Source organism: Mesoplodon densirostris, chromosome 2 (assembly GCF_025265405.1).
Source record: "Mesoplodon densirostris isolate mMesDen1 chromosome 2, mMesDen1 primary haplotype, whole genome shotgun sequence".
Classification (NCBI taxonomy): domain Eukaryota; kingdom Metazoa; phylum Chordata; class Mammalia; order Artiodactyla; family Ziphiidae; genus Mesoplodon; species Mesoplodon densirostris.
In genome coordinates, this window is record NC_082662.1 from 166394018 (window position 1) to 166410498 (window position 16481).

Sequence of the window (16481 nt, forward strand, 5' to 3'; positions counted from 1 at the left end):
TAATATCAAGTACAAGATCAATTGCACTCAAGTATAAGAAACAAAGTAAATACAAACAATACCATATGACATCTGGGCAATAAAATGGTGTGTGTACATGGACATGGTACAGGAGGAAAGAGTAATTAACTCTCTCTGTGTAGGTTAGGAATGATTCACAAAGAAGATGATGCCAGAGCAAGATTTTAAAGAGAAGATAAACGGTTTCACCAGGAGGAGATAGTCCACTTCATTGACAAGGAACAGCAGGTGCATAGGCATGGAAGCATAGAGCAGCACGGAATAAGTAAGGAGTAAGAAGTCATTGAGAACAACTGGAACATAAACTTTTATGTATGTAGGAGGATGTAGGGGATGAGGTAGGTGTGGGCCAAATCAGGAGGGAACTTAATGCTGTGCTAAAGAACTTGGGATTTCTTCCAATGGATAATTAGGGGTCATTGCCTAGATGAGCAATCTTGATGGCCTAAACTTGTATCTTCAAAGCCAGGTACACACACATACACCAGGGTATGTACCAAATGCACTGGAATGGAGGAAGAAAATATTTATATTTATCTCATCTTTTTTGAATTCTATTTCTGTGTATGTTTCATAATGTACATAATGAATCATATATTCACATGGCTTTTATTTATAAACAAATATTGGAATACATGCTCGGTTTTTTACAGGTATTAATGGCAAGTGATCAAAAGACTTTGTGGACCATTGGTCTAATTGAAGGGAGTAGTAGAGGGGTTAGAGGGGACATATATGGGAGAGGAGTAGGGGACTGACTGAATGTAAGGGGAGAAATATCCAATCTGTGGTCTGGAGATCACAAAGCCATAATCAGGGTATTGTTCAACTGGTCTGTGTATTCTGTAATGACGAGGAGGAACAGGGACCACCCAGAGAAAACACACGGCCATATGAAAAGAGAGAAGAAAACAGGATTTTCTGAAGAAGAGCCTGTGGAAAGGAAGTTTCAGATTTGTCTGAACTCCCTTTGTTCCCCCACATGTGACAGTTCATATGATGCACATTGGCAGTGAATGCTAATATATGCATGTGGGGTCACTTCTGAATGAATGGTCATGATTATTAAAGAGAATCAGTATTGTTCACATTTGTATACTGCATCAGTTATAAATCGATTTAACTGTCTCTTCTATCTCAGAATGATTTCTTTCTGCACTATAGAATGGCATGCAGAAAGACTGATCTTGAAATTGCTAATAATTTGGCCAAATTGCCCATCCTCAAGGCTACCCAGCTTCTCCTTCCTTCAAGGAGTTCAGGATCGGGCTTCCCTGGTGGCACAGTGGTTGAGAGTCCACCTGCTGATGCAGGGGACACGGGTTCGTGCCCCGGTCTGGGAAGATCCCACATGCCGCGGAGCGGCTGGGCCCGTGAGCCATGGCCGCTGAGCCTGCGCGTCCGGAGCCTGTGCTCCGCAACGGGAGAGGCCACAACAGTGAGAGGCCTGCATACCGCAAAAAAAAAAAAAAAAAAAAAAAAAAAGGAGCTCAGGATCTGTGAACTGACTCAGATGTGAGAGTTAGGGGAGGGCTCTGGCTCCCATGGTGACACAATCCAAGTTGGGGTTCTTTTCGGTTTCGTTTTTTAACTATACTCAGGGTTGTGTTTGTAATATCGATCAAGTGAAACCTTAATGATCTGCCCATCTATTTCTGACCTAGGGACCCCTCAACAATTGCCCCTGCCCAAGATCTCTGTGGGTCAATTCATTCTGATGATCACTTTGTCCTTGCTACTTACCGTATTCCCATTGACTCTGGTCAATTAAATGCTCCTATTAGGCTTTTGCCATATTGGACATTCCAACATCTCTATGGAAATCAAGGAGTCTCTTCCAATGGAACATCTCCCACCTCTATCCCTGCATTACAGAGGTCAGCCATCAAAGCACTTTCCAAGGACGGTGGTGCCCCTTTCACCATTGCATTTCTTGGTGAAGAACATGTCCTCTAATCCCCCCAGGGAACATAATCAGGAGGCGGATGAGCAGGTAACATGTGAGAAATTCACTCCAACATTCTTATCACCCCACGCTTTTGCTTTACTTCTACATTAAGCCAAGGAAAATCTGTCTCTCTAGTGCTGTCATCACCGGTCATGGCTGAGTTCAGGTTTCAGTCAGCCTACTGAGCAAACGAGTCCCAGCTGTTCACACCAGCCCTGAATGGACATATCAAGGTGTTCAGCTCACTCTATAATTACATTCCTCCCTCGCTGGATCAGCATCCTCGGATTTTATTCCTACACTTGTTTCCTGGGACTTTGCCACTATAAATTAGCAAAATATTGCAATTTTCTTGCTGTTTATGAATTCTGGATTTGACTTTGCAACTTGTTCTCTGGATATGCTGAGAATGAGTATAGTTAAGGATCTACAGGGAATGAGAAGTGGTAGGTGTGGGGCACAGAAAGAACTGGAACCCTTTTGCAAATTACCTGCCTCGGATGAGGTCATCCTAGAGTTTTCAAGCAAGGCAGCACTATCTCATCTGAGAGAGGAAGAGGGGCTGGGGATTGCAGGATCAGAGTACTTGTAGTTTTCCATAATCTGAATAGTCCAACTCTAAATTTCCCACTTCTGGTCTAATAAATGTCCTAAAGTCACATAGGCAACCTGCACACGGGCAAATTGAATCTGTGTTTATAGTCAGCCACCACCTGCAAGACCGTCACTGAAGCTAATTTATCCCTCCCCCCACCCCTCTTTCTACCTTGGTAACCATAAGTTTGTTTTCTATGTCTGTGAGTCTGTTTCTGTTTCATAAATAAGTTCATCTGTGTCATATTTTAGATTTCACATAGAAGTGATATTATATGGTATTTGTCTCTTTTCGATTTACTTCACTTAGCATGGTAATCTCTAGGTCCATCCGTGTTGCTGCAAATGGCATTATTTCATTCTTTTTATGGCTGAGTAATATTCCATTGTGTATAAGTACCACATCTTTACCATTCATCTGTCAATGGACATTTAGGTTGCTTCCATGTCCTGGCTATTGTAAACAGTGCTTCAATGAACACTGGGGAACATATATCTTTTTGAATTAGAGTTTTCTCCAGATATATGCCTGGAAGTGGAATTGCTGGATCATATGGCAACTCTATTTTTTTTTTAACATCTTTATTGGTGACAACTCTATTTTTAGTTTTTCAAGGAACCTCCATGTTGTTCTCCATTTTACATTCACCAATTTACATTCCCACCATCAGTGTAGGAGGGTTCCCTTTCCTCCACACCATCTCCAGCATCTATTATTTGTAGACTTTTAAATGATGGCCATTCTGACTGGTGTGAGGTGATACCTCATTGTAGTTTTGATTTGCATTTCTCTAATAATTAGTGATCAACATACCTTATTCTTATTCAAAAACCATTAGGGTTTTTTTTGTTTGTTTTGGCCATGCTATAGATAAGCAGTTAATGAAAGTTTAATCTTGTTAGGATAAATAATTTTATAACATATTTTAAAAGAGAGATTTCTGACAACCCAATTATTCTAAGATCTCAACAGTGAAACCATATTTCTAGTAAAATAAAATAATTTGCAAGGCCTTTTAAAATTGGTTTTATTTTCCCTGAGCAAACTCTGATAAGAGGAATGGGACCCAGGAAACTTCAAAGTGTCAGGAAAAGCCAACTTAGAACTCAACCTTTCTTCCAGAATCTCCATGGTAAATCACCTATGTGCAGATAAAGAGAACCTGTAACTCACGTATGGGAGAACTGGGCTGGGGCTACATAAATACAGATAATATAACCCAGAGCTGAAAATACTCTATTCTGTCCAATTTCCTCACAATCAGAAGGATGAGAAATAAAATAATTGCTTTTGTATCTTAGTGGTATAATTCTACCTTCCAAATGAACCACACTGAAACAAACCATAGCTGTACAGGGCTGTCTTTATACAACTTTTGTCAACTTGATGTCACAAACTCTCTACTTCCTTAAGTCCATTTGTTGCCCTCCTAGTCCTCTTTTTCCTAGTTCCAAATAACTCCCAATTCCCCATTTATTTATCCATTAAGTTGAAGTTATTGTTAAAATTCCTCAATTTTGAGCTCTTCAAGGGCAGGGACCTCTGTCTTACTCATGTTTATGTCCTCAGAGCCTGACTAGGACTGTCATTCAACAAACCACTCCAGGAAATAGACAGATGATCCAGGGCTTGGTCAATGGTAAGAAGGGCCAGACAGGGAGTTGGATGGACCAACAGAGTCAAGACAGGAATTGGGATGGATTCCAGAGCGAGTTGGTGGGAAGAAGCCCAGGAAGACAGGTAGGCCCCCTCAGGAGAAGTCCAACCATAGGCAAGCAGAGATACTCCTGTTCAGAGGGGCCATATGCCTTGAAGAGAAGGAAGAGACAATTCAGGCTGAAGATTCAGCCACAGATCTAAGGACTAAGAGCAGGACTCTAGTTCCCCAGCAATAAGAGAGGAAGGCAGAACCCCATGCACACAAAGGTATTCTGCCAAACAGGGAATTGCATCAAAGCATCAGGCATAGAGGAAGAAAAGAGGGCTCCACCACTTAAGGCAGAGGCTCAGTCATGGAGAAACAAGGGAAGCACTTAGCCCCCAAGCTGAGAGTGCTCTTTCTTTAGTCTCATGTGTACCATTACATCAAGTTCCTTGGAGATTGAAAAAAGTCGGGGGAGTCTCTGTTCCTTACAACTAAAGAGCTCAATGGAAATAAGAAGTTACTTTTCACATCCCCTTGAGTTCCCCTCTCCACAGCTCTTCATCCCAAAATATTCACATTCAATATATAAGGGAGGCCAGCTTCTGCAGAGAAAAAGGAGTAGAATGAGAGCATCCAGACCTTGGGGAGCTCAAAAAGGAGGGAAGGGGGCATGCTAGGGATGAGAATATAAATATTTCACCAGGGTAAGGGGGTAGCAAGAGAGGATGTAGAAAACCCATGGGATCTGAGGAGATGAGAGAAGAGCAGAGGTGATTGCATCCAAATGTATTTTTTTAAACCCTTAATTATTTATTTGGTTGCACTGGGTCCTGGTTGTGGCAGGCGGGCTCCTTAGTTATGGCCTCAGTTGTAGCATGTGAACTCTTAGTTGCAGCATGCATGTGGGATCTAGTTCCCTGACCAGGGATCAAACCCGGGCCCCCTGCATTGTGAGTGTGGAGTCTTACCCACTGTGCCACCAGGGAAGTCCCTCCAAATGTATTTTTAAAAAAGAAACTTTGCCTACTTTCACTGTGGCATGACTTAGAAATAAGACCAACTCATTAGTAAAGGAGAAATAAAAGCCAGCCATTGCAAATACTCAGAGGGTTTCAGAGAAATATATTAGCTGACTTAAGTTGCAGAGCAGATAAAGACACCCACATTATATTGGGCTTTCTTATTACATCAAGAGGGAAATGATTATCTTTTACTAACAGAGCTGGAGCTAATTGATTTCTGCATAACCATAACTCAGTTTAATAAATATTTTCTAATCAAGGCACAATGAACAAATCAACTCAATTACAATGTCACATTAAGTCTCCCGATCTCTTTCCTATTAATTACCCCCCTTAGAAATGTCTTTCTTTTTTTCTCCTGAAAAGCACATCTGGTGTGAAACCTTCTGGGAGTTCCAGTGGTTGTTCCCTAAGTAAATGGCAGGGTGTTTGAAACCAAGGCTGTTTACTTAAGCTTGGTCATAAACTAGGTTTGTCAAGAAATGGCTGATATAAAGCAGAAACTAATACACCATTGTAAAGCAATTATACTCCAATAAAGATGTTAAAAAAAAAAGAAAAGAAAAAAGGAATGGCTGAGTGTATAAGCCTTTTTGCTCCTTAACAATAATAAAATGCTTGAGAGGTAGATGAGGTGGAGTTCTGCAAAAGTTATGTAAAAAATCTGTGTGGTGTAATGTAAAGAACACAGGATTTAGAATCAGTAGAACTGTTAGTTTCCTGGATCTGCTATGTCCTTGCTGTTTGACAACAGCTTTAGATAATGTTTTTGAGTCTTTGTTTCTGTAATATAATAGTAATAAGAGTAATAACAATAAGAATGATAGTATGTCACTTCCCTTAGCTTACTCACAAATGTCATGGCTCTTCACAAACCATTCATTGCTGTGCAAACATCAATTATTATAACGGTTAAATTGTTCAAGCATACAGCTCTGTTTTCTTGATGGTGAGACAAATGTGGAAAGCTACAGGGGACTATTACTTGACCCCTAACACAGAGGTCTAGAAATCTCCAATGATTTTAGTTCTTTGTTCTCCTAGAAGTCTAAGAGTCTGAAGCCAGCTCAGGTGACAAAGCAGGTAAAGAATGGGTCCCTGGTAGGAGCTTCTTCCCAGAATTCTCGATGTCCACTTTGTTCAGGTCCATGCCTATATGATCAGGCCACCCAAGATGGCTGTTCTCCTGCTGCTCAGCCAGTGCCTGCTCCACCTACACCCTACTCACCTGACTGACCTTCCTACATACTTGCCCTTGGCCCCAGCTAGTGATTGTTCTAACCTTTAGATCAGAACACGTCCACCATGATAGCTTATCAAAGGGGTGGTGAGAGGCATGCCCCTCTGGTAGTTTCCCTGGGAATCAATGAGCCAACCTGACACCAATTCCCCCTATAAATGGTAACTTCCCCCTCCCCCTGGGAGTGAAGACTGCCTCTATGTCCTGCCCTCCATCTGCCACAGTCAGTGGGGCATTATTCCAGGACCTTGCTTCAGACATGTATGATCCCCCATCCATTAAACCCTTGATGTCTGTGTCACTGACTCAGGGCTCTTTCTTCAGTCTTGAGTATGGGCAAGTACAGGTCTTGCAGGCCTGTGGGGTGCAGCCCAACAGTGTCACCTATTACACCACAATCCTCAGTCAGCTGTCTTGCAAAGATTGTATTTCTGTGTATTCCAACATGTACCGGCTTGGTTTGTGCTGGATTGGGAATAGGGACCAGTGATATGGATCACAGCACCCAGGAATTTCAGAGTTATTGACAGAAGGGTTCTAATTTTTCTGGGTAGAGAAACAAATTATTGCATCATTTTGGAGAAGATTATTAAAACTATTTATTTACTAAAAATAACTACTGAATATACCATATGTTTTATAAGCTTGTACTGGCATTTCTTCATTCTTTTCTTTTCTTCTCTTTTTCTATTCTTTACACTCTCCCTCCCTCCCAGTCTTTCCCTCGCAGCTTTTTCCTCTCTCCCTGCTTTCCTCCTTCCCTCCTTCCCTCTCTCCCTCTGCTTTCTGCCCCTTCCCTCTTCCCCTGCCTCTCCCAACGCCCCTCTCTCATTTACGCGCACCAGATCCACCTCCCAGGCCCACCAGGTCTTAGGCTGGGGTTACTGCAGCTCCAACATTGGCCACTAGGGGTCCTCTGCTCTCCTGGCCTGAAGGAAGAGAAACATGCCTTTTCTCTTTTCCAACTTTCTTAATAGAAATAGTCTCACGGGTATTTTCAAAAGACTATCCCCAAACAAACCAAGGGAAAATAAAAAGAAATAAAGAAAAGATGCTCCAAACAGTAAATGTGGTTTCCGCGTTTAAGCTGACTAAAACCTACTCTTAGCTGTCTTGATTGAGACACCTGACTGGGCACAGCCTTTGTTCCTCTCCTTCCCTATCTGCGGAAACAGACAAAAGATAATTAAATTGGCCATGATATGAAGGTTAGCAGGAAGCTTACTGCCTCCCAGCTCTTCTCTCTAAGTCATCTCTCTTGATATGACCTTGGGAGGATTCTCCCAGCTCCTGCCTCTCCTCTTGGGGGAGATTTTCCTCTGGAGCCATCCTGGTCTCTGACGATCCCTCCACTGGCCCAGAGGGAAGATCTCTGGTCCTCCAGCACCAGCCTCACAGGTGTTTCTTTAGCCCTCTCAGAGGTCTTTATGACTGTCAGCATTGGCAGTCTTGGTCCCTTCAACTTCTTCCCTTGCTAGTTTCTGACTTGACCCTTTTAATCCCCATCTCACTGTGGAGTCACCACTATCAGCAAGCTGGGGGCAGAGTCAGGAGCAGAATTCAGGTCTTTTGACTCCCAACCTGTGGACTGCCATGTACACTATAATCTCTCCTTCAAAGGGCCATATGTAGAGGTGATATATATAAATACGCATATATATATGACAGTGACAATAAGAACAGAAAGGTATGCATTTAACATACTAGCAACACTAATGGGTGTTGAGCTCTAAAACTGAACAAATTAAGTGTGCAAAATAAAATACATCTATGCCTTTTCAGCTGGTTCAGATTTTCATTGGAAAAAAAAAATGATTTTCTCCACCCTGCAGTGTACTGGTTTTCAAAGACTCACATTTTAATCTGACAGGATACTTTCAATGTACTCTGGATTTACATTCCATTGCTGGCCAAAGCCAATTGCTAAGAGGCAACTCGAAATTAGCGCTGCAGCAAACTGACAATAAACAGTGGAGAGAAAACCTACTCAGGGTAAAAATCATAAGGCAGGTGGAAAAGTGTTGGTAATGTTCTTGACTTTGCCTCCTATTCCTCTGGGTCTTTTTCCTCAACTGACAGTCAGTTAAATCAGTAATTATTGCTTCAAGTTTAGCATAGCCAATTTTTTGTCTTTTACTTCCCCCTTGCTCAGCATCCATCCCCCATTGTAACATTTATGCAAGAATACTTTCTAGATGGTGCCCTGCACTTTTTATTGCATATTGCATGCCATTTTTTTTGCGTGATACGAAGATTAATCACTTGTCCATCAACCATTCCCCTAATGATTTTAGTATCCATTGATGATTGTTGCCTACAACTATTATTTCATGAAAGGATGAAGAATGGTGATTTTAAAATTCTATTCTTTCTGGAGGATTACAGTGGAAGGGACAAGTTGTCATCCATTTCAGATGGGGCTCGTCATGCCAAGGGCTCAGGGGTCACTGGTTCTCCAAGTGCCAGGGATGGGCAGGTGGTGGCACCGAACCCCCTCCAACACTGTGCCCTGGTGGAGAAAGCACTGACCTATCCTGCCCCCCAGTCCCCCTCTTCTGACATGTCTTTTGCACCCCTCCCATTAGGATAATCAGTCCCCTCCCATTTGGGAGCCCCCTTTTCTTTCTGTCTCCTGGCACCCAGCCACCTCCCCAGGGGTGCCCCTCCTCTCCCATCCTCCCCACCCTTGTGGCCAGCCCAGCTGGTTTTGTAACATACTGGGTTGGTATACAGTGATTTTTGTTTCTTGTAATTTAAACAGGCCCAGCATTATTGGTTTTATTTGATGGACACGAGATAATGTTAGAGGTTTTAAAGTGATTAAACATGCAGACTATGCAAAACATATAAATAAATATAAATTAAAAATAAAATTCTATTCTTTCTTGTGCATTTATTTGCTGGAATTTTACTATCAAGAAGAACTTTCCCTTACCTACCCTTAGGTTACATTGAAATGCAATTCTTACAGAAAAGGTAGAATGAATGTTTGATTTCTTCCTTTTATTTATTAATTTTTCAGAGGAATGAGTTGGTTACCTAGCAATCACCAATGGTGACCAACAGATTAAAAAAAAACAACTACAAACACAAAGACTGTTATATATTGGATATGTTCCACTCCGTTGCGATTATTATTCTTCCTGATGCTCAAATTGTCCCTTTAGATTGACTCTTGTATCTTTGTGAAACTACTTTATCAATCTTTGAAATCTCTTTTCTTTTTCTGTTCAAGAAGATGTTCCGGACCCATTTTGTACATTTTCTAGTCCAGAACAGTAATATGCCATTTCTGCAAAGAGCCTTAGTACTTCTTAATGAGAAATGGTATTTTGAGACCACATCTGGTTGCTACGGGTATTCGTTGCTGCAAAAGTGCTCATTACTTCCGGATTGTTTTTTCTTTTTGCCTTTTGAGTGGATAGAGTTAGAAAATAGACTTTTTAAGAGGAAACAATCATGAATTCATGCTAACAGTTCCAATTCAACTTACTCTTTTAAGGCTTTTGCTTAACCTTCTCAGTTTTTTACTTGATCTCTTTTCTTTTTCATCATTAAAAATCTCAGGTCCCACAGCATAAGCATAATTACTTATTTGCTTTTTCCTACATTACAGGTATAATTATTTCAAACAATACCAAATTACCACTGACATAAAATGACTAAATTAGATTAAAAATTTTATAAGGTTCTTTTTATCCTTAGAACATATCTCACTAGGGAAGTACAGTCAAAATACTATATTCCAAACTCATTTTAAATTCTTTCTCTACTTTGTTGTGGCAGAATTTGAAGGAAGATGGCTTCACAAAGGTGTCCCGCCATAATCCCTGAACCTGTGAATATGATATCACGCCTGTGATTATGTTATATGGCACAATTGACTTCAAAATAGGGATATTATCCAGGTAGTCTGACCTAATCACATGTGCCCTGAAAACAATGAGGTCTGTGTAGCTGATCGGGGACTTAAGGGGAAGCCAGAGAGATTCAGAGTGTGAGGAGGACTTGACATTCCTTGGCTGACTCTGAAGATGGAGGAAACGTTATGACAAGGATGCAGGCAGCCTCTAGGAACAGAGAGTCGCCCTTGGTTGACAGCTGGCGAGGAAGTGGGGACCCCAATACCCAAACCATAAAGAACTGAATTCTGCTCACAACTTGAATGAGCTTGGAAGCAGATTCTCTCCTAGAGCCTCTAATAAGAGACCAACCTAGCCAACACTTTTTAAAAAAATATTTTATTTACTTATTTTATTTTACTATTTTTTTGGCTGTGTCAGGTCTTAGTTGCAGCACGCAGGGTCTTCTTTGAGGCGTATAGGTTCTTTTGTTGCAGCGCGCGGGCTTCTCTCCAGTTGTGGCGTGCAGGCTCCAGGGTGCGTGGACTCTGTAGTTTGCAGCACTCAGGCTCTCTCATTGAGGCACGCAAGCTCAGGGGTTGTGGCGCGTGGGCTTATCTTAGTTCCCCGACCAGGGATTGAACCCCCGGCCCCTGCATTGGAAGGCAGATTCTTTGCCACTGGACCACCGGGGAAGTCCCCTAACCAACACCTTGATTTGACATTGTGAGCCTATGAGCAGAGAATCCAGCTGAGCCCACCTGGACGTCTCCCTAAACTGTGAGATAATAAATAGTTGTTTTAATTTGCTAAACGTGTGGTAACCTGTTATGCAGTGCTAGAAAACAAATAAAGGTCTTCTACCACCAACTTGAAGTTTTTTTAAGTTTTTCTTTAGTTTTTATGGGTTAATTTCTTTTTGAGCTAACTTTTTTCAATTTTGTAAGATATAGTTAGTTTCTAAGTCAAAATTGCACAACCGTAATATTTCCAGAAATCTTGCTTTCTTCTCTGTTGCCTTTACCTATTTCTCTCTTTTCTTTATTGGAAACCACCCTTTTATTAGCTTTTGGTTTGTTCTTCCATTTTTTAATAATTTAAAAAATATAAGCAAATACCCATATATTCATATTCTTTCCCTTTCTCACACTAAAGATAACATATCATAAACATTCCTACACGTTTCATTTAACAATATATCTTGGTGGCCACTCCATAATGGTTTACAGAGATTTTCTTCATTCTTTTGTACTACTGAATCACAACTTATTCAATCAATCCCCTATGGACAGACATCTGGAACATTTTGATGTTTTCAGTCTTGCTTAATTACAAATAATTCCGCCTTTTAAAGGCAACATTTTATATTTTGGATAGATTCCTTGAAGTGTTACTGTTATAGATCAAAGGGTAAACGTGTATGTAACTGAGGGTCTCTCTCTCCCCAATTCCAAATGCGTGGTGTCTTTTCCAGCACACCAACAATTCTCTGAATCTCTGACTCCAATCTGGGTGTCTGACAATTCAGTTCAAGGCTGACACAGGCTCCTGGATTTAGTTCAGATCCTGGCAGTCAAGGGCTCAGTCCCACAAGACTCCCTGCACTTCAGATACCAGCCATAAGTGAGGTGCCCAGGCTACTCACAGTTCTCTCCGGGGACTACAAATTCAGGGGTTCCCATGGCTCCCCGACAACTTTAATAATTTGTTATAATGACTCACAGAGCTCAGGAAAGTACTTTCTTACTATTACTGGATACTGCTTTCTTATTATTACAAAGGATACACTCAGGAACAGCCAGATGGAAGAGAAGGATAGGGCAAAATATGGAGGTGGGTGGCGGAGAGCTTCAGTGCCCCCTCCAGCTGTGTGTGAGAGTGCCTGGCCCCCTAAAGCCTTCCCATGAAGTATGGTGTCAAACTTTTGAATTCTTGTCAATCTGATAGGAGAAATACAGTATGTTAGTGTCGTTTTTAAAAACTATTTACTGAAGTGTAATACACGTAAAAAAAGTGCACATACCAGAAGTATACAGCTCACTAAATTTTCACCGTGAACACCATTGTACAACCAACATCCAGCTTACAAAACAGCAAGTGACCCGCACTACCCACCACTACTACCCACACATTCCCTTCCAGTCACTGCCCGCCTCGCTGCACCCAGGAGCCCAGATTCTAAACGCAGAGATTAGTTTTACCTCTTTTTGTACTTTTTATAAACGGAATCGTATAATATAGCTCCTTAGGGTCTTCTTTAAAAAACATATCATTCTGGGCTTCCCTGGTGGCGCAGTGGTTGAGAGTCCGCCTGCCGAGGCAGGGGACACGGGTTCGTGCCCTGGTCCGGGAAGATCCCACATGCCGCGGAGCGGCTGGGCCCATGAGCCATGGCCGCTGAGCCTGCGCGACCGGAGCCTGTGCTCCGCAACGGGAGAGGCCACAACAGTGGGAGGCACGCGTACCGCAAAAAAAAAAAAAAAAAAAAAAAAAAAAACCACGTATCATTCTGCTTGTGAGATTCACCCATATAGTTGTGTAAAACAAAGAATGTTGCCCACAAGGATCAGGTCATTAACCGCTGCAGTCAGTCATTGACCTGCTATCCACCCTGGAAGGAGTTCAGGATGAAAAACAGGATGAAGCATCTGTGTTGTAGATATGTGGGCCCCTAGATAGTTAACATGCACATCTAAGGAAGAATTTCAATGACCCCAGATTCTTGCATCTTCCCATACATAGATGAGCACTAAAATCATTAACTTGAGATGTCTGTTTCTTGTGATGAGCAGTCATCTTTTACCAAGATGTATGCTTGACTACATGTATTTCCCAGCCAAAAAATTCATAAATCCTGGCTCCTTCCCAGTTCCTCAGAGCTCTCTGAGAGGCTCTTTTCTGGGCTATAGTCCTCAGTAAGGTTTCCAAATACGACTGAAACTCACAGCTCTCATGTTGTGCATCTTTTAGTTGTATGAGGTTGTAAGTCATTCATTCTCATCACTGCATAGTATTCCATTGTGGAAATATTTTACTATTTAGTTATACATTCTGTTACTGATGGGCCTCTAGGTAGTTTCTACTTTGGGGCTATTGTAAACAGTGCTGTTATGAACATTCTGATACATGGCTTTTGTGAACATATGTACACATTTCTGCTAGAAGTGGAACTGCCAAAGCATAAGGTATGTAAGTTTAGGTTTAGTAGATAATGGTTCACATTTTTGCAACGTGGCTGTACCAATTTACACTCCCAACGGCAGTGTGTTTGAGTAGTGGTTGCTCCACATCCTGGTCAACACTTGGTCCTAGAGCAGTTTTAATTTGCTTTTCAGCTATTAGGAGTGAAATTGAGCATCTTTCCCTGTGTTTATGGGGCATTTCACGTTTTTTTTTCTGTGAACTGTCTTCACGATTTGCCCGTTTTTAATTGTTTGGTATTTTGCTTCTGAATTTTTAACAGCTCTTCACATATTAGAGATACTAGCCTGTGCTGGTTATTATCTGTGTGCCACCTCCCAACCAACTGTCTGGATGTATGCCTGGGAGGCTGACCCTGACATATTCCATCACCCTGACTCCCCTGATCGTTGGCTTCTGGTTGGGTGTAGGCAGTGGGGGACACTGGCAGAGGAAGGGAGGGTGGGATGAGAGAGAGGCTGAGTTATTTTCCCCTTTGTCTTCCTGGTTCAGCAATGACTGCATGCCCCTTGATAAAGTTCTCATTAGCACTTCCTTCTCAATAGTGCAGCTCCCAGCAGACTCTGATAACAGTATTTCCTCCTCGTCTCTTCAGCCCTAGGGGAGCTGAGGACATCCTGATGCTACTTGTCTCTGCGAAGGTCACACCCCTGGTTTGTTCCCTGCTTATAGCTCTGCCTGTAATCCCTTCATTTAAATATCTTTATTTGAGCCATTTGGGAGTGAATTCTCATTCCTGCCAGGATCCTAATTGTCACCTATTGCTTTGTTTGTGACACAAGTTGCAAATATTCTCCCCCCATTTTATCATTTTTTCTTTGACTTTGCTATGGTGATTTTTCACACAAAAAAGTTTTTTCAACTGTGTAGTCAAATTTATCTTTATTATTATTATTACTTCTGGATATGATGTCATAGGAAAGGTTTTCCCACTTATAAAGGAATTAATCCTTATTTTCTTCCAGAATTTATTTGGGTCTCAGTTTTGACATTTAGAGCTCTGATCCTTTTGGGGTTTACACTTTACACAAACTCTTGAGCCACCACCTGTGCAAAAACGTTATTGGTTTGGTATATGCTACCTTCTGGGGAGACTCGTAATAACGGTGAAAATTATTATACTATTTTACATTCCTCTTCAGTACATTACAGTTTAAGACAGATTCTAATATAGTAATAATCTTGATAATAAAATAGATGACAATAGCTGAACTTAACTAGAGCTTTAAATAACTAGAGTTTGCTACGTTCCAGGCATTTTACAAGCACTATAGCATTTAATCCTCATCACAGCTCTATGAAATAGGTCCCATTAATATTATCATACCCATTTTTCAAGGGAGGAAAATAAGGCTGAGGGAGAGTAAAAGGGAGTAATTGCCCAAAGATACTCCATCACCAAGTGCTGGTGATGGAGTTTCAAGGTAGGCAGTCTAACTCCAGAGTTTTCAGGTTTTAAACCACTGCGTGTATGACCACGTTTAACTCTCAGAAAGAATCCGTGAGGTACTTTATTACTATCCCCATAGTGTATTGGAGAAACTGAAGTGAAGAAGCATTACCCGAATTAGCCAAAGTTTGCATTTTGTAAATGGGAGATCTGGGTCTGGCTGGAACCCAGATCTGGGGACTGGGAGACCTGGGTTTTTTTTTTTTTTTTTGCGGTATGCGGGCCTCTCACTGTTGTGGCCTCCCCCGTTGCGGAGCACAGGCTCCGGACGCGCAGGCTCAGCGGCCATGGCTCACGGGCCCAGCCGCTCCGCGGCATATGGGATCCTCCCAGACCGGGGCACGAACCCGTATCCCCTGCATCGGCAGGCGGACTCTCAACCACTTGCGCCACCAGGGAGGCCCAGACCTGGGTTTTTGACTCCCACCTCTGCCTCCCATACCTGTGTAGACCATCAGAGTCAGGTCCAGCAGAACCCTGCAGATTTAAGGGGGGACAAGCTGAAGAGGGTGGAAGCAGTTAATCCTGGCTGTCTTGAGCAGTTGCCAAAGTCTCCCTGGCCGGAACCTGAAGGCCCCTCACTGCCCTGGGAACCCAGGTTTCCACTCTACTTGTAACCAGAGTGATGATCGATAACATTGTAATATGAAGTTCCTTGGGAAAGCTAATAAACTGTGTGGCAAAAAAAAAACCAAAAAAACAAACAAAAAAACCCACTTTCACTTAGCAACATGGAGAAAATTCATTTGAATGAACTGAGAGACTTCAGTAAGCCTTAAATCAGGGCATTCAAGGGGGACACAGGGTATCCTTAGTAAAAGGGTCTAGAAAACTGGCTTGGAATAGAGCTGGGATATATGTATATTGGGTGTATGTGTATGTATATGTATATTGTGTGTGTGTGTGTGTGTGTGTATTGCTATGTATCTATGTATATGTATATTGGCATATGTATATACATATAGACGTACAAACGTATCCACATATATTAGGATATATGGATATATTTCATCAGTTTTTAAATATTTTCCACCTTTTAACACCTCTGAAACCATAACATATTTTACCATCAGTGGTATCTTGGATTTGATGAAATACTTTATATTCACACCTGAATAAAAATAGCTACCCTGATAGGTTCCACTTTAAACTCATATCATGAAACTAATGGGCCCTTGAGGCTGACCCACAATCATACACCAGACCATTTGTTCACATACTCTCCTGGATGATATTTTCATGACTTCTTTTCTTAGCCCGCCCCAACTCTCATTCTCAATCTTGGCTTTTTACCTTGCTTCCTTCTTCTTTAAGAAAATTGAATCATTCAGAAGAAAATGTCCACAGACTCTCACCACCACACGCACTACAGCCAGGTCTGGGGACTTCCCACCACTTCCACAGATGACCCACCCCTGCCGCTGCTTAAGCCAACCCCTCCACCTACGCACTGGATCCCATCCCTCCTGCCACTCAAGGGCATTTCTCCAGCAATTCTCCCCTCTCTCTCCTACATA